Genomic DNA, 19,075 nt, shown 5'->3' on the forward strand with positions numbered 1-19,075 from the left:
TGAAGAACCGGTTAGAAATATCCACAATTGATACATTTTTGTTTTGCACTAAGTTAGTCATTGGTCCAGTGCTGTGAGCATTGTGCACAGTGTGTGTGCCGGAAGCTTCTAGTTGCAGCTGGATCGAAGCACAGTTACCATGAGCCCAGTGGTAATTATACAGTCAACTCAAACAAAGCACTTTATTGTTTAGGCTTACTAATTATTATCTGCAAAAGGCTATGGTTTCCATGGCTTCATAGCTTGTCATTACCTCTTACTTGAATTTTCTGCAACAGCATTGAAATAAACCGAACAAAAAAAGGGTAAGAAACTGGCTCCTAGGTGCTATATATATCCTGGTATCACTTATAGTTTTCCTTTTTCGGTCTCGCCTAAGACAGCCCTTTTGAGCTCCTTTGTCTGACAATACATTGGGCTTAGAATACACCCATTACTTACCATTTGTTTGCTTCATTATAACTCATTTCTTTGCTTATTGGTGAAGTGCCATAAACTCCCTTCCTTTTCATCTGTTTACCCATTCCACGGAGCCAGAACACATTACGTGTGCATGACCACAGCTTACTTTTTCTTGTACTCTTTGTTTTTTGTACATAGTTAAGCACTGTATGAGACTGCATGTGTTTTCTACCTCTCTTTCTAGTGCACTTTCTTTCCGTTTTTCTCTGTGACATTGTGCTATGTAACATTACCCTTTTTAATGATACCCCTTTTGGTTCTTCTAATATTTCCTTGTACAACACCACTTTTATTGAAAGATAGCTCTTCTTTTTATTGTAAATAAAGTGTTTACATTGTAGCTATATGAGTGAGATTTACCAATGTCCAGTTTATGGTGTAATATTCAAAGATGGGAACAAGATTTTTATTTTAAAATGCAACAAAAGACATCATCAAAGTTAACAAAAATGACAGCTAGCACTAAAGAACAAAAACATATATGTACATTAAAGGCTTTCACAAGAGCACATCCCACAGAAGCTAGTTTCCTTCTGTGTGAACACTTTTGTTTCTTTTTTAGTACTTTGTTGTTCCTTTTGTGTTTAGAATCTGATAAGACAGTAGAATTGTTTATACCAGTGAGCTAGGTGATAGCTTACGCCATGTTTCATACTTTATGAGTTCCTGTCTCTGGCCAATGCTGTTGTGAATTCCTTTTGTGGTGTCCTCTATCTGACTGCTGGTACAGCATAAAAGAGCATGTGCATTCAAAACGGTTCTGTATTAAATTGTTGAAAGCTTCAATATTACCCATGTGACTACATAAGCATACAATTCTTCAGAAGATGTTGATTCTGGGCTCAATTTCACCAATGGTTCTTAAATAAACTTTGCTCAGTAAGAAAACCGAAGTTTATAGTGTATAATTGTAAACACTTGTAATATGTTTTAATATTCTTCCTTCCTTTGTTTGTTTGTTTTGCTTCTTTCTTCTCCTCACTTTCTTATTTTCTTTCTTTCCTAGCATCTTTTTTCTTTTTTTCTCACTTTCTTTATTTCTTTCTTGAATTCTTTCCTTTTTTCTTTCCTTGTTTCCTTCTTCCTTCAGTCTTTAGTTCCTCTTTCTTTCTTTCTTTCTTTCTTTCTTTCTTTCTTTCTTTCTTTCTTTTCGTCCTTAATCCCTTCTTACTTCTTTCTTGCTTTGTTTTTCTTTAAATCCATATTTCCTTCTTTCTTATTTCCTGCCTCGGTTTTCTCCATCTTTCCTTATTTCTTTTAACTTCTTTCTTGCTTTCATTTCTTCTTTCTTGATTTCATTATTTCTTACCTTCCTTCTCTCTTTACTCTCTTTCTTTCTTTCTTTCTTTCTTGACTTCTTTCCTTCTTTCCTTCTTTCTCTCCAGCTTTCATTCATGCTTTCCTTCCTTCTTTCATTATTTCTTCCTTTGTCTTCCTATCTTTTTTCTTTCCTTCCTTTTTTCTGTCTCTTTCTCTATCTTCCATTCTTTCTTTCTTGCCGTCCTTTCCTTCTTTCTTGCATACCTTATTATTTCTTGTCTTCTTTGTTTCTTGCCTACTGTTTTAATTCTTACTTTCGACCTTTCCTTTGTTCTTTCTTACCTTCCTTCTTTCTTTCCTTCCATCTTTTCTTCTTCCTTCTTTCATGCTTTCTTTCCTTCTTTCTTTCTCAAAGGCAAGAGGTTGTCAGCCAATGGCACAACAGTTTTTTTTAGGTCTTTGTTAGCCAAGACCTTTTGATTTTACTAAAATTATGTGTGTGACTTAGTTATGTATAGGGATTTTCTGCCACACTTCATCCATTTGTCTGTTGTTGTGTCATTCCCATTTTTCTCTAACACACACAAGCATGCATCAACTGGCAACATGACACCCCATCTCAGACATTGGCTGACTTCACTTTGACTATGCGGCCCCTTCACAAGGACCACACCCACATACAAAACAGTTTTCTTCAGTTTCGGGGAATACTATTCTAATGTATGCTTTTTTGAGACCAAAAACATTTTTGTCTTTAGTTAAACAAAAATTCAGTTTGACAAACAGCAGCTTTCCAAACAAAACATGCCGACAAGCAGTCATAGCAAGTGTACAAGGAGAAAGCTTGCAATTTACGGGTAGACTTCTGAAGTTTATAGAAATAGTGGTGAAGAAATTGCTTAACTGTGGACAATGAGGATGGTTTTATTTATACTTGGTTTTATACATTGATGAAAAGTTTCTTTTAATTATGTGGACTTAATAATGTATGAAATGTAAGAAAAATAGTATGATGTTGTTTTAATTGTAAGTTTTTAGTAACTGAACAATACATTTTTCATTCATTCATTCCAATCAAAAAAAGTGTTTCAAAAGCAACAACAAAATAAAACAAGAATTGCCAAATGGCTGGCGGATGACACCAGACCTTTTCCATTTTCCAATGCTTGTTTAATCAGCCCCCTCCCAGTTCATGTCAGAACAGATTCTCTAATGAAAGGGTGTGCCTCTCTCTTCAGTATTCCTTCTTTGTTTTGTCTGGTTGAAGTATCGCAACATTTGCACAAAAGTCCCCTGCTGCTCTTGATACAGCGTGTTTGTAAAAGGGAGTTGTTGTAAAAGCAAAATGTGCCACAACCTGTCTGACAAGAAACGTCTGATGTCACTTGCAACTTGTGAACTAAAACTTCAGTGTTAGTTTGTTTCATATATCAGACTTGGAGGATCCAGCGCTTCTATGCCAAAACCAGTTAGCGGTTCCTAACAAATTATTGTGTAAATTTCAGTCAGGACTTCTATTTTTCATCGAATTATCGAAATCAGCTTAGAACAAGACATCATTAAGTCACTGAATAAAATGGGTGAGTGATTTCTTTTGTTTATTTCAAATTCATAGCTAAGTTTTAATTGCATTAACATTTAACAGATTACAATGTAATAGCTGACTTTGGAATTGTAGCTGCCACTTGTTCAGACAACTTAACTTTGATGGCATGGGGTCAATCATATTACAATATCATGTTTGCTGGTGACCTTTTTCAACTCATGCAATTCATGGAAGAGAGGTCTCAGAGCATGGGTGTTGAATTCTTGTCTGCTGGCAAATGTCTAGAGACAGACAAGGTTGAATATGAGCAAGCCCTGTAAATGATCCACTTTGCCCAAAGGTTCACATTTTGGGAACACAGTGCTGGAAGATGGCTGTATGTCTAGAAGAAGACCTATCTAATGTTTTATTTGTTATCAAAATTACCTGGCAATGAATTGGTTCCTTCAATCTACCTTTTAATAGTATCCGACATCAAAAATGAACTGTAGTGCGTTAATCTAGATACGTCAGAAGATTTTGTTTCTTGGAAGGTATTGCCTTGATTTGTTGGAAATTAAGATATTTGCCACAATTCATTTGTTCCATCTGATTAGTGTTCCATTATCTTTTAGTCTTTCTATTCCAGTATTGTAGAATAATTGTTAACGGCTGCTTTGTCTCTATGTTTCTCTTCTCTTGCTGAATCCAGGACTCCTTCTGCAGCGAGACAGAGAGAGTTGCTTTCTGGAACTTCTAAATGCAGCTTATGCGTTTGAGTTGTCATGGTCATTTCTCTTTCAAAATTGAATCTGAAAATTTTGTGATCCTAGACAGTGCATACACTTCACTGTACATGTGTCGTAATATCCAGATTGGTGATGGATAGATGGCAGAGAGCACCTTTAGGTGAAAGGCATCAGTAGTTCTCTTTATGAGCACAAAGCAAAAGAGAATAACGTTCAGGTGCATTAGATACAGGGGGGATCATTTATGAGCCCCTGCGTCACTTTTGCGCCACCGGTGCGTCACTTTTTGTGACGCAACAGTGGCATAAAAAATGCACCATGTTGCGCCATATTTACAAAGTGACGCATCTAGGTAGATGCGTCACTTCGTAAACCTCTGCGCTACATTATTCCTGCACCAGGTATAATGTATGCAGAGTGGGCATACCTCCGTAAGAAAGGGTTGTAGAAGTGGCGCAGCGAAATCTATGAGATTTCGCTGCGCCACTTCTGGGACGCCAATGCGTCGAAACCTTACGGCTGCCTCATGGCAGGGGTAAGGGTGACGCAGGCCCTTTCACATGGGGCTTGCCCCATGTGATAGGAACATTGCTGGAGTTGCGCCAGGCTTCCGACATAACTCCAGCAATGCGCCACATTTTGCGCTAACAGATACGTCAATTATACTGACGTATCTGTCCTTCCTTGCAACATGATGTGTCATATTGTAAATATGATGCATCATTGGTGTCGCAAGGAGGGCGCACTGAGAAGTGGCGCATCGCTGCTTTCACGCAGCGATGCGTCACTTCTCGTAAATGAGGCCCAAGTTGTTTGATTGTAAGGACATGTATGAGGTTGTTATACATTAAATTCACTACTAAAATGTCCAAACACTTAAAAATCTGAACTAATTTTGTCCAATTTCAAATCTTCCACTAATCATAAAAATATGCTTTTCATTGTTTCTAAGCACTGCTGACCGTTGTAGTGACAAATCCCTTAATGAAACAACGCACCTTTTGAATTTCAGCACCAAAAGTGGACAGACTTACATCTCTTAAAGCCTAGTAGGGGTGCTGGTGGTGTATGACAGACTGCAGTTTGCAAATGTCAGTTGGCTATGAGGCGACTTAAGGACCATGAATCATGGCATCCTTCTGTGGAGCCTCATATTGGCTTGACAATGTTTGTCTAGCAATGACTTGGAGAGCTGAACTGAGCAGGAAAAAATAGCAGGATAGCCTTCAGCAATATGCTCTCTTTATTATATGGCATACAAAGGAGTCACACGCCCCTTCCATTCTGTTTCCCATATATATTCATGCACTTATTTATTTATTCAATATGTTCTGTAGGGTGAACCAGACCTAGAGATTGGGTGTCAGAGCGCTTTACATTTCAAATCACCTTCGATATCGGCAGATATCCAATTCTTCACATCAAAAACATGTCTGTGTATTCACTAACATTGGCATATATTTATCCATACACAAGACAGATATAATGCGGAATAATAGAGCTCAATAAATTACAATCAAGTTTGTTGCGTTATACTTAAATTTAAGATATCATTCCTGAGTTCTTTTATATCCAATCTGGTTACAGTATTGTTATGTTAAAACACATTTTTCGTTATGGGAGAAATGTACCCATAATAATAATAATAGGGGGTTTTGTAGAGCGCATGGTGACGCCATCAGAAAGGGCTTAGTCTACTTTTTGATTCGTGGAGCATATGTGATTCTTAAATCCTTGGTGCAGTTCTCGTGAATGCTCTATCATGTTTTTTTCTTACGGAATAATGCTGGTTTTAGTAGAAAATCCTCTGATCCTCTCGAGTGTATAGTCCCTCTGGACAGCGTAATTTTATGGGATAGGTAATTTGGAGTTTTGTGGTGTATTGCCTTGTGTGTCATGCATGCACTTTTTAGTTCTATTCTTTCCTCGTATGGTAGCCAGTTGAGCGCTTTCATATGTGGAGTGATGTGGTCGTATTAAGTCTGGTTGCTGCGTTGAGACAGGCTTTTAGGGGAGCTGTCAATAATATTAATCCACATTTGTAAAGCGCGAACAATCACCCGTAAGGGTCTCTAGGTCCTGGGGGCTGTCGGGAAGATTAAGAAAGCTATTGACCAGAGTCACATGGTGCTGGGCTAATCTGCCGCCTGCGCCGGGGATCGAACCATGTTCCCCAGATTCCAGAGTCAGTCTCCCTGGCCGCGGCGCCACACCTCTCCCCTCGCTGTTGAGATCTTAGGGAGTCCTGATAGAGTTAAGCATCCATATTCAATTCTTGATATAACCAGTGCCTGTACTGCCATTTTCAGACCCCCCGGGATCGATGAGTCGCTTCAGATTTCTGAGGTAATTCAGATGAAAACAAGCGTTCTTTGCCATTGTGTTGATGTGTGCTTGCATGTTTAGATATTTGTCCAGTGTGATACCAAGGGATTTGGGTGAATCAACTATCTTCAGGGTACCGTTTAGTGCTGTGATCAACTTGGTCCATTCTTTAATCTTGGTTGAACTTTTAGGAGGGCAGATCAAAAGGAATTTGGTTTTCTGTGAGTTTTGCTTAAGATGATTGTCAGCTAGCCATCCAACAGTTTTCTTGTGTGCTTGGTTCATAAGTTTGATCTCCTAAGGACATGCTATCTTCATATACAGCCGGGTGTCATCAGCGTACATGTGAAAGGAAATATTAGCCTTGTGCAATACCTCAGTTAATGGTTAGACGTATGGTTTAAATAGTGAAGGGGATAGAGTTGATCCTTGTGGAACCCCAATTTGAATCTGAGATGATGGGGATAGCTTGTTGTCTACTAGGAAGCTTTGCCATCTGAACTCTAGGAAGGAGTAGAACCATTTCAGTACAGTTCCCGATAAGCCCATCCTATTTTCCAGGCGTTTGTATAATTTGGGATGGTTTACTGTGTCAAATGCAGATGATAGGTCCAGAAGGATCAGGAGGCAGGTTTCATTCTGGTCGAGGGCTAGTTGAGCGTCATCTACTATGTGTAGGATTGCTGTTTTCATATTGTGGTTTGGTCTGAACCCTGATTGGCAGTCATTTAATAGTTCAAATTCATAATGTGTTGACTTAGTTGATTGTGCGCACATTTTTAGAGTGGCTAGTAGGGAAATGGTTGTTACTGGACGAAAGTTGTTGGATCAGATGGGTTCTCCGTAGGTTTCTTTAGGAGAGGGATGACCTGACCTGTTTTTAGGCAGTCTGGAATTGATCCTTGGGCAAGTGATTCAATAATCATCTTAGTCCAGTAGGGAATGACCATGTGGTTGCAGGAGGGCCAGCATATTGATGGCAAGGGGTTATGGTAATGATTAATTGGTTTCAGAGATAGTAATATTTTGGCAATTTCATGCTGATTATATAGTTTCCAGGTTGCCTACAGGGCATTATTTTTGGGCATTATTTGTGTCAGTAGGTCATTGTTCCTCCCTTGATCATTCCTTAGGATGATTCATTTGAGGGTATTGAGTGCTGTAATCTGCATGTTTTGATTTATGCAGCTAGTACCCTGCTTTATTGGCATTTCTACTGAGGGAAGATGCTCTGTCATCCGCAACCAGGCAGCCAGTAGGCACCATATAGGATCTAAATGGAATGGAAACCAATTCTCTGATCCCGAATGGAAGACTCAAAGCTCCTCAATTTTTTTTTACATTGCATCTAGATCTCTGGGCCCTGCTTTCACATACCTTAGCTTCCTGTAAAATGAGTTGGCATTGTAAATTCAGTTAATAAACAAGACTACAATCAAGAATGATAAGAAACAGCACATAACCTTCACCTCAAAAATATCGGGAGCCTCATAAGAATGTTCGTGGAATTAACCCTATCAGTGCTGCCGTCGGCCGCTGAACGTTCGGAGCACTACCTGGCTGGTGCTGCGAACGTTCAACGGTCGACGCAGCCCCGCCCACCCTATAGAACGCCCGCACTGCGCCGAAATAACGGCAGCAGTAAACGGGTTAAAAATTGAAGATTGTAATGCCGCATTTCTTGGATTTATGAAACTGATATTGAAGATAACAATATTCAAATGTGGGCAAAGATACCGCTTTGATACTTCATGAGCTAGGACACAGTGGCTATCAATACCATAAAGGGTTGAGGTTTCAAACTTAACTCACATCCAAAGGTCTTCTTGGAACAATAACAACAAAACAACCCTCATGGAAATTAGCAAGGAACTGCTCAGAGTGAGGATGATGGCCTTGGCCATGCCTGAGCAATGGTTCTGCTTCATCCCTCTTCAGCCTTTGACACTGTGATCCACAATGCATTACTTTACCGACCTGATGAAGAAGTGAAAAGGTAAAAGTGCCTTCAAGGGAATTTATTTTAGTATGTATTTTGTAATTTGTGATGGCTTTAAAAGGATGAATTCATAATCCTTAATGTAATTCATAATCCTTAATGTGAACAAATCGAGTGCTATTAGACTCTAATTCAATGTAAACTCAATTTTAACAGGACACAACATATAAACAAAACACGAGGTGTATTAGAAAAATAGATTTTTATCAAAAGGAATTTTAAAGGATACACTTCATATACAGATAAGTAAACAAACAAAGTATTGAATGTATATGAAGTGTATCCTTTAAAATTCCTTTTGATAAAAATCATAATTATTCTACATGTTTATACAAAACAATACACAAAGATAGGTACATATCTTTAGTGAAAACAAACGCTTATATACAGAGGGATATGCTGTAAATTTCTGTTTGCGTATGGTGCTAATTTCTTCTCTTTTTCACAGACTTCTCTTTACTAAGCAAAATCTTGTTGACAGCACTTGTAAAGATCCACGCATATTTAATTTTAAACCAATGCACTTCAAAGTTATTTGCACTGCTTCATCAGGGCAATTACCTCTAGCAATCATTTGATACTATATGAATGCAGAACACAAGTATTCTAAATCTGTACATCTGAGTGTTGCATGATGCCAACATAAACCAAATACTCCTTAAAGTTCAAGAGGGCTTGGGGGTGATCCTCAAATTTTGCCTTGTCTAACGCAAGTTCAGACATGAATGCAGGAATCCCTTTGCTTCTGCTATTGATCAAAGACCCCACAGGCCCGTGAATCCTTTGCCCCTTTCTGGGATGTCCAGCTAGCCTAGTCATCGGATCTACATCGATACAAAATCTCCTGGAAATCAAATGGTCTAGGACTATCATATCGCCTCTTCGATCCCTTCACTGGATCGCCATCAATCAGCCATCTGATTTAACCCCTTCGGTGCTCAGGACGGACCCTGGCCGAAACGCGTCACGGTGGGCATGTGCTAATGACGGCCGGGGGCCGTCTGAACTCCGCCCACTCTCTATTTCGGCCGCACAGCGCGCAAATTTGGCCAGCGCGCAAGGGGTTAAAAACTCAGCTGAAAGACAAGCTCATGAATCTCTACAAGGCAACCTGCTGGCTTTGTGATTACTATAGTTGCGTCCAAAAGTAGATCTAAGAGGATAGGATCTAGCCAGATGTTATGACTAATCGCTGATTATGTATACCTTACATTACATTGAATATATATGAATCATATAGGGATTTCCATAAATTGTAGAAAAGTTGCTGCCCTCTGGATGTATGTTGGACAACCCTTCTCTGGGGAGTTTCTACCCTTTCCACTGAGCAAACTAATAGATTTGCCCTCTTGAAACCTGCTGCCCTCAAATCATGTAAGGTAGAAGAATATCCCACCCTCAGCCAGGAGTAAAACCTTCGAAGCACCCTCCCTGCATCTCCTGTTAGTTTTATGGCAAAAGCAACTTTATAAAGTTCTGAAGAGCACCAAAACCTACCTGCTCCTCCCAGCTTACTAATCATTAACCCCTAACTTCCCACTCTAGTGTAAAGGAGCTTTTCAGTGAATGATGTCACACTAGTCCACAATGAACAACCCGGCATTATTAAGAGGACATTACAAAGTCCTTTTGTTGATGATTGTTCATGTGTCAAGGGTAAGAGGACAAGCTTTCTTTCCTTTTCCTTAAATGGCCACTTTAATATATGTGCTCTCCGACTCACTCATCTTTTCTGCTTCCCCCCCCCCCCCCCCCCCCCACCCCCCTAAAAGCAATCAAAGCAGTGACGGGAGGGTTATGGAAAAATGTAAGCAAATGAAAATCAATTAATCATTTGTAAATCTAAGGACAGCTAATGACTTTCAAAACTATTAAAAGAATAATTTTGTAACCTGCTCTCCTTTTTAAATTGTCTTTTAGATTCTGAAGAGCGATTGATGTTGTCCGTTGCTGCCGTGTATCTGCTTTTTACCTGGATCTGTGCACACGGGTGTGTGATGGTCGAAGGAAGCTGGCCTCTGTTTCAGATGAACAACCCCTACCTCCTGTTTGTGATAGGAAAGATCTTCGCACTTGCTTTGTCAATTGAAAGTGGCCTGGCACGGTTTGGTGGAAGATTCGACTTTCGTCATCTGATGTCCATTTTCAAGTACCTGCTCCTTCTCCGCATTTCGGTATACGGGATGAGGCTGTTTGGCCGTGTTTGGTCGCTGAATGAGAGAGGGGAGTTGTGGGTAGACGACATCCTCTTACCTTCTATAGCAATTGAATCTAACGTGGCAGGGACTATTGGAATATTCGTCCCTCGTCCTCGCTTGGCCATGGTCGTGCGCGCAATCCTTGTGGTCTCCTTGTTACAGTGGTTTTTGATCACTGGAGAGGTCCTGCAACAGCCTCAGATACACGCCCACCTGCGGGTGTTCTTACAAAAGATCTTAAACTGTGCTTTTCTATTAGGCATTCTCAGTACACGGCTTTGGGTAAGAATCATCACTAACCTTCCTGTTAGTAGAACCACAGTGCACAACATCAAATTGGTGCTTTCTGGGGGAAGCCTGCTTGTTATTTTGTTTGCATCATTCTTATGGCGTGCGCCTCAGGCGTTATTGTAGAGTTTGCCATATCCATCTCATGCAGGTCATGCTGTATCTCTGTCTCTGAGACGGTGGGTCCTCATCAACCAGGCATGCTGAGGGCACATCATGATACTGCATTATGACGCATGATATATTACACGTATGCATTGAAATGATTTCTTATGTGATATAAAGGAAGGCTGGAAGTATGTTTGTATAATTCACATCCAACAGTCATTTAAATTCAAAAGAGTAAATGTTAAAAAATCATCACCGCTGACCATTTTGGAAACGTTCGACAGGTCCGGCCGGGGTCATCGTTTTTTATCAGAAAATTGATTTTTTGGACTGTACCAAAAATGATTTAGAATGTCAATTGGGGTAATCAACATTTACTCCGCATCTTTTTTCCGCTGACTTTCAGCCCGCATACCATTACTCTGCGAGGTCATTGACCTCGCATACCAACACTCTGCATTTTTTCACAACGCGTGTGCATTTACCACGCATGCCTTTACAACGAATTACGTTGTAAAGGCATGTGTAGTAAAGGCACACGCATTGTGAAAAAAAACCAGACTTCATGAAGATGGAACCAGGAGGAGTGTGGAACCACGACAAATTGAGAGGTAAGGGGGTTTGGGTTCTTTTTTTTTAGGGGTGGGAGGGTCGTGCTAGGGTAGTGATTGTGTAGTGTAGTGTAGTGTTTGTGTAGTGTAGGGTTGTAGTGTTTGTGCAGTGTAGGGTCATTCTGGGGGTAGTGTTTTAGGGTTTAGGGTAGTGTTTGTGTAGTGTAGGGTCATGCTGGGGGTAGTGTTTTAGGGTTTAGGGTAATAATAATAATAATAATATGAAATTTATAATGCGCTCAGATTACCCAGGGGCGTCCCGGCGCAACAGACCAGAAGGGGAGACTCAGCTAATCACTACTGTGGAAACAAGTGCGTCTTAAGAAGTTTCCTAAATGGTAGGATCTTGGGCTCTGAGCGAATCCTGAGGGGCAGAGAGTTCCAAAGAGACGCCACCTGCACCGAGAAACGCCTGCCCCCAGAACGAGCTTTTCTTACTCTCGCTGACTGCAAAAGGTGTTTTTGGTCCGAGCGCAGCAGACGTGGGGGTTTATAGGGACGGGCCATATTAGCAAGGATAGGGGGGCCTTTGCCATGTAAAATTTTATGGGCTGTACATAGCGCTTTAAATTTCACCCGCTCCTTCACGGGGAGCCAGTGAAGCGCTCTGAGGGCAGGAGCAGCAGACTGCCTTCTGGGAACATCCATAAGGATTCTCGCAGCTGCGTTTTGCACCTGTTGGAGGGTTTTGAAGGTCGCTTCGGGGGCACCGAGAAACAGCGCATTCCCATAATCGAGCCTCGATAGAATTAGGCCACGTATCAACAGCTACCTTGCTGGATCAGGAAGCAAAGGTAGCACCTTTCGGGCTGATTTCAGTAAGCCAAAGCAAACCCCTGCGGTCTTCCTGGCATGAGTCCTGAAGGACAGATCTTCTTCCAACCATACTCCCAAGGACTTGATCTCCTTCTTGGGGGATGGTGGGTCACCAAGAGACCGGGGCCAACAGGTCGCAATAATGGAGGGACTGGGATTGCCCAGGAGCATCAGCTCGGTTTTACCTCCATTGAGCTTTAAGGCAGAGATAGACATCCAACGATAAACATTGGCGAGGCAGTCGTGTAAAACCTCAGGTTGTTCCGCCAGCTGAGTGAGGCCCACCACCAGCTGAGTATCATCAGCATAGCTGATGATCTTCACCCCCGAGGGGGCGACCACTCTTTCAAGTGGAGTCATATATATATTAAATAGGGTAGGGCTCAGCGATGAGCCCTGCAGGACTCCACATTGAAGAGGGATTAGGGCAGATTGCTCTGACCCTTCCCAGACTTGGTAGAAACGGTCAGAGAGAAAAGATCCCAACCATTTCAGGGCCGTCCCTGAGACACCTACCTCTGACAGACGTTGGAGGAGCACTTGGTGACTCACAGTGTCAAAGGCAGCACTCAAGTCCAGGAGGATCACTGCCACTGACCCTCCTGTATCTAGAGTGCTCCTTGCCTCCTCCACTACTGCCAGCAAGGCAGTGTCTGTTCCATGGCCGGGACGGAAACCAGTCTGGGAGTCTCCTAGCAGGTGGTTGGACTCAAGATGGTGAGAGAGCTGACGGTTAACCAGCTTCTCTGCAATTTTAGAAAATCCAGGCAGCAGTGAAATTGGCCTAAAGTTGGTCAAGTTGGATGAGTCCATTCCTGGCTTTTTCAATAAGGCCTTCACCACAGCCTTTTTCCATCTCTGGGGCACTATGCCCTGCGTGAGTGAAAGGTTCAAGAGGTCAGTCAGGGGAGTTGACAAGGTGTTAGCCACGAGTTTAAGATGTTTTATGGGGACTGGGTCACTCGGGGAGCCACTCTTCATCTCTAACAGGACTTTTATGACCTCCCCTTCCGAGAAGGGGCCAAAGGATGCTAGCTCAATCAGGCGACTTGTAGGACTAGTAACTGATTCATCGCTTTGAGGGATAGTAGGTAAGGAGGATAATATTTTCTCTATTTTAGAGTGGAAGAAGCTGGCCAATTCCTCACATTTTTCTTTGGGATTATCGTGCAACACTGGAGGGACCGGGGCTTTCAGAAGTTCCTTGAAGATTTTAAACGATTCTCCTGAAGAATTGCTTGCTCTCTCAATCCGGTCGCTAAAGAATATCTTTTTAGCGTCCTTCAGTGCGCTTTTATATTTCCTTAGCTCCCTTTTATAATTGGCCGGGCTTTCTTCCGTCCGCTCTCTCCTCCAGGCACGTTCAAGCCTTTTACAAGAGGTTCTGATGCACCCAAGTTCGGGGGTATACCAGGGGCAGAACCAATTCTTCTCTCCCTGACAAGCCTCCTTTTATTTGGGATCAGTAAGTCCAGAGAGTTGGTAAGCCATTCGCCCAAGAGCTGATCAGCAGTGTTGGGGTCTTCTGTGAGGTGAGGACAGGTTCTAGATAGCTCTTGCGCCCAACTGTCCACCGGGAGCTTCGACCAGAGTCGTTCCACAGTATGTTGTCTAGGAGCGGGGTCTCTGCGGTTCCCCAGCAGCCAGCTAAACGGAACCAGGTGGTGATCAGTCCAGGGGAGAGCCAACATCTGGAGAGCCTGCAGGTTCACAGAGTTAGCAAAAACTGCATCAAGCTGATGACCTCTGTTATGGGTAGCTCCCATATTAACAAGATGTAGGTCCAGTGCACCAAGCGAGCTTAAAAGCTCCCTTGCCACTACGTCATTGGGGTCGTCAAAATGAAAATTGAAGTCCCCAAGGGTGACAAAGTTGGATGAGGCAGCAGCCAGTGGGATAACAGCCTCCATGAAGGAATCCACGAAATTCCCTAGAGTAGCGGGAGGCCGATACACAAGGAGGCCAGAGATAGAGACAGTGGAGGAGATACGAAGGGTAAACTGACAACTTTCAGCGTTGTTGATGCCACAGTCTACTGCTTTGCATACAAATGTGTCGTGGTAGTGTTTGTGTAGTGTAGGGTCATTCTGGGGGTAGTGTTTTAGGGTTTGGGTAGTGTTGTAGGGTTTGTGTAGTGTAGGGTCATGCAGGGGTAGTGTTTTAGGGTTAAGGGTTGTGTTTGTGTAGTGTAGGGTCATGCTGGGGGTAGTGTTTTAGGGTTTAGGGTAGTGTTGTAGTGTTTGCGTAGTGTAGGGTCATGCAGGGGGTAGTGTTTTAGGGTTTAGGGTAGTGTTGTAGTGTTTGTGTAGTGTAGGGTCATGCAGGGGTAGTGTTTTAGGGTTTAGGGTAGTGTTGTAGTGTTTGCGTAGTGTAGGGTCATGCAGGGGTTAGTGTTTTAGGGTTTAGGGTAGTGTTGTAGAGTTTGTGTAGTGTAGGGTCATGCAGGGGGTAGTGTGTTAGGGTTTAGGGTAATGTTGTAGTGTTTGTGTAGTGTAGAATCATGCAGGGGGTAGTGTTTTAGGGTTTAGGGTAGTGTTGTAGTGTTTGTGTAGTGTAGGGTCATGCTGGGATAGTGTTTTAGGGTTTAGGGTAGTGTTGTAGTGTTTATGTAGGGTCATGCAGGGGTAGTTATTTAGAGTTTAGGGTAGTGTAGTGTTTGTGTAGTGAGGGTCATGCAGGGGTAGTGTTTTAGGGTTTAGGGTAGTGTTGTAGTGTTTGTGTAGTGTAGGGTCATGCTGGGGGTAGTGGTTTAGGGTTTAGGGTAGTGTTGTAGTGTTTGTGTAGTGTAGGGTAGTGTTTTAGGGTTTAGGGTAGTGTTTGTATAGTGTAGGGTACTGATGTGGTGTTTGTGTAGTGTAGGTCATGTAGGGCTAGTGTATTAAGGTAGTGTTGTAGTGTTTGTGTAGGGAAGAAAAGTGGTTTATGGTAGTGGGGGGTTTTAATGGGTAGTGTTATTGTAGGAAAAGGACTGTGTGTCGAGGGTGGGTTGTGCAGTGGTCCTACATTAGGGTGTAGGGTAGGTTAGGGTAGGGTACTCACACTTACCTTTTAAACTTTTACAATGAGTATACCTTTAACATGCATGCCTTTGCATTGTAATGGCATGCGTGGTAAAGGCATAGCCGTTGTAAAAGTTTGCATTGTGATAATTTGCGGGGCTGTTTGTCTTTACGGAATGATAATTGCGGTGTGATGGTATGCGGGGTATTTGTTTGCGGAAATATGTCACATATTCGTTTGCATTGGCTATCGTCGCAACCCTCTACTCAGTTTTTTAGTGTTCTGTTCCTCCCATCTCATCCACCAAAATGAAACCTGCTGCACAAAGAAAGTCATGAGTGCCTTATTCCATTAGAGAGCACTGAAGAAACCAAGGAACCTAACCCGGAACTCAATTGTGAACGCCAATGTTCATTCATTGACCTCTTCCATTCTAAGGACAACATGAGAACGAGAACTTTGGTTGACTTTGGTCTAGTCATCGTTCAGCAGCTGATTGGCCAACCCAATGCCCTTTACTACTATGACTCAGTGATATTTAGCTCCATGGGCTCCCAACCATTTTGGCCCCCATTGGGCTTGGTGCGGAGAAGGCTGTTTCCACATTGGTCGCCAATGGTTGTACTGAGAAAGCTGGAGGAGGAGTCCTGTTGCTTGCCAGTTGTGCTGTGATGCCGATATCAGTCACTGGAATTGAATTAGCAAGATTCAGAATATTACTGGAGTCCCACAACAGTTGCATCAGGATCACAAAATCAAACCTTTCAGTGTATATGGTGAGTGCTTCTGCCACACTAGTCTCCAGGGACTTCAATTGCAGACCACCACTCACCCTCTGTAGGTCAGGTGAGACTCCATCAATCTGACTGTTGCAGTAACTTGATTTCATACCCCTAACATAGATTTCATCAGCACTACAAGCTTAAGGTTGCTTACAAACTTTTCTTATGCTCAGAATGTGGGAAACCTCATCCAGTCAAAGGAAATAATGCTACAAATGAAGCCTATGTCGTTCAATAGCACAGGATTTCATGAATATACCGCTCTGAACTGGACCATTTTATTAAGCACTAGCTTACCCGTCGCGTGTTGCTGCGATCTCAGAAGAAAGGAAATTTAAGGAAACTTGTTATGATAACATTCGATTTACATTGTGTCATTTTTATTGAAACCTATTCATTTTAATATGGAAAACATTTTATAGTGTTGTTTTAATTCTGTTTATTTATTCGAGTGCTTGTGGATACACTGTATTTTTTTGTTTTTTCTTCTGGTGCATACACGAACAAATCAGAAGGTTTTCCGATGCGTGAGCTGGCCACATACAGTTGTCCATGTGAGAAGCATGGATTCTCCAAATCTAGTCCGCACACTTGTAGCGATTGTCCTTGTGCTTTTTTTTTTCATCTTTTAAACTCTTTTTAATAAAGGGCAGCGTGCGATAATAAAAATAGAAGTGACACTTTTCATGAAATACTAAAATAGTGGTTAGATATTTAGGCAACAAGGAAGTATTATGACATTATCCAAAGGAGGCACTCCTATTAATGATCATGTGAGCATCCTTCAAAAACCTAAACGTAAACTGTACTTTGTCCCCACTCAAACACATTGTTCTTCTTTTATTCTTTTTATTGAAATATAAAAACAAGCAAGGCATAAAACATGTTTTACAAAGTGCCAGTTCAATTTAGGGAGGAAAAAATACAATGAGCAGCAATCAACATAAGGAAAGGGGAGGGGGGAGGGGACAGGGGCCAAATGTAATAAAAATGCAAGTCAAAATGCATGTGTCAGGGGGAAGGTGGAACATCAGTGTCATCAACTGCAGGCGGTATACATATGTTCCCACGATACCTATTCCAAGGTCCCCACATTCTACACCACTTCCGGGGACGGCCCCTGGCTAGGTACACGGTCTTTTCCCTGAACATACACTAATCCATGTTTTCCTTCCATAAGTCTACTGAAGAAGGCCTCTGGGACCCCACAACTGGAAGGCGCCAACCCCCTCGGGGAATGGCGTCGTTAGTGGCAGCCAAAGGGCCGACCCGGAGTAGGATCGCTTCCGGGTTATGTGACCCGGAAGTGAGCGCGGTGCCAGGACCAATGGGAACAAGGGTCGAGGAAAGCCCCGGAAGTGATAGTAGGGCGCGAGGCTTAAAAGCCCGCGACCAGCCTAGAGGCCCCCTCTTTGTCCGCTGATCGCCCAGGAGTCGGACGTCTCCAAGAGAAGACATCGTGGGAACATCGCGTAGGAGTATACAGCGAGAGTTAATCCGACTCGTGGTGTAGGTTAGCGGGCCTTGCAGTGTGTGCTGGATTTCTTTACAGCTTTCGTGTTATTTCTCTTGATTTAAATATTAATTGCAGGGGGGGATTGCCGTGGTAAATCCTCATGTCCAGGGGGAGGGCGAGCGCTGGCGCTCGATCATCCGATTCCCTGGGGTCCGGGCCCATCCGCGGCGCGGTGGGCCTAAAAGTCGTTTGGGGTTTCTCGATAAGTTTTAACGTTGTTTTCTTTAAGTGCAGGATGCCGTCGAAGAAGGTGCCGAAGGGTAAACAACCCGCAGCCAAGAATGAGGAATACCTTGCCTTTACGGAACTGCTGGAATTCACAAGGGAAAAAGGCATGGATTGGGTACTAAAGAATATGAGAGACGGGGCTAGAGCAGATGCGAACTCTCAGGAGGAGAGGGGGAGAGGCAAAAGAGCGAAGCATACCCCAGAAAAGCTTAGAAGCTCGGCAAGAGGCAAGCGGTCTAGGCCGACGGATTCACGACCAGTATCACCAGGTGAGGAGGAGGTGCCAGAGACAATTGATTCGAACTCAGGCGCAGATAATGACCCAGATGACACCGATGGGCAGTATGATGCATCTAGGCCCACGCAGATAGGAGGGTTCCCCGTCACTTCTGTGGGGGGGGTCCGGTCCGCACGGTATGTTACCGCCAGTAGTGGCACAGCCGGGTAGCGGAGTGTCGCAAGTTTGGGTTCAGCCCGGGGGGGTCGCCCAGTTACCAGGGATGCAATTATATGGGTCGCATGGTCAAGCGATAGGTAGCAGCCATGTAAGCTCAATGTTTCCTGCCTACACGGCTCACGGGTCCCCCTTAGCGATGACTGCTTACTCCAACCTGGGGGGTCCAAGTCAGGGCTCAATGGCGAACGCCGTAGTTGATGTGGCGGGTCCCTCTAATGGCCAGATGCATGGGGGGTTGGGGGGGCAACCAGCTGGTTCCCCGTTACTAGCATTCAGCCCGTTAATGTTCGGTTCGTCCTCAATGACCTTATCGCCATCCGCGGGGATCACTTGGCATGTGCCAGCAGATATGAAGGACAGGATACTCAGAGGCGAATACGTAGAAGTGTTCGACCTTATCAATGCAGGGGTGGCGGCCGGAAAACCCAAGGGCGGGAAAGAGGGAGATTACAATCAGAAGAAATCGTGGGTGGAATGGTCCATGAAGAATTGGATCACGGGATTTGCAATATATGCCGCTGTTATGCTTGAGAAGTATCCGGTTTTAGGCCCACAAATGATGAGCTACATATCCCTGATACATGGAGCGGCAACAGAGTTTCCAGGCCAGGGGTGGCTGAAATACGATAAAATGTTCAGACAGATGAAGGCAGTTCACCCGGGTATAGCATGGGACCAGCGGGAGATTAATTTATGGCATACAGTCTTCTATTCCACCCCTTCAACGCCTACCCCGGTCCCCTCAACTCAG

General features: G+C 43.2%; 1 pseudogene; it reads left to right on the plus strand.

The window, feature by feature from the left end:
* The first annotated feature begins 15,487 nt into the window (after positions 1-15,487).
* On the plus strand, positions 15,488-16,461 carry LOC147706166 (solute carrier family 2, facilitated glucose transporter member 10-like; annotated as a pseudogene).
* Positions 16,462-19,075: the final 2,614 nt, after the last annotated feature.

The sequence above is a fragment of the Lissotriton vulgaris genome, chromosome 7 (genome assembly GCF_964263255.1).
Source record: "Lissotriton vulgaris chromosome 7, aLisVul1.2, whole genome shotgun sequence".
NCBI classification, from domain to species: Eukaryota; Metazoa; Chordata; class Amphibia; order Caudata; family Salamandridae; genus Lissotriton; species Lissotriton vulgaris.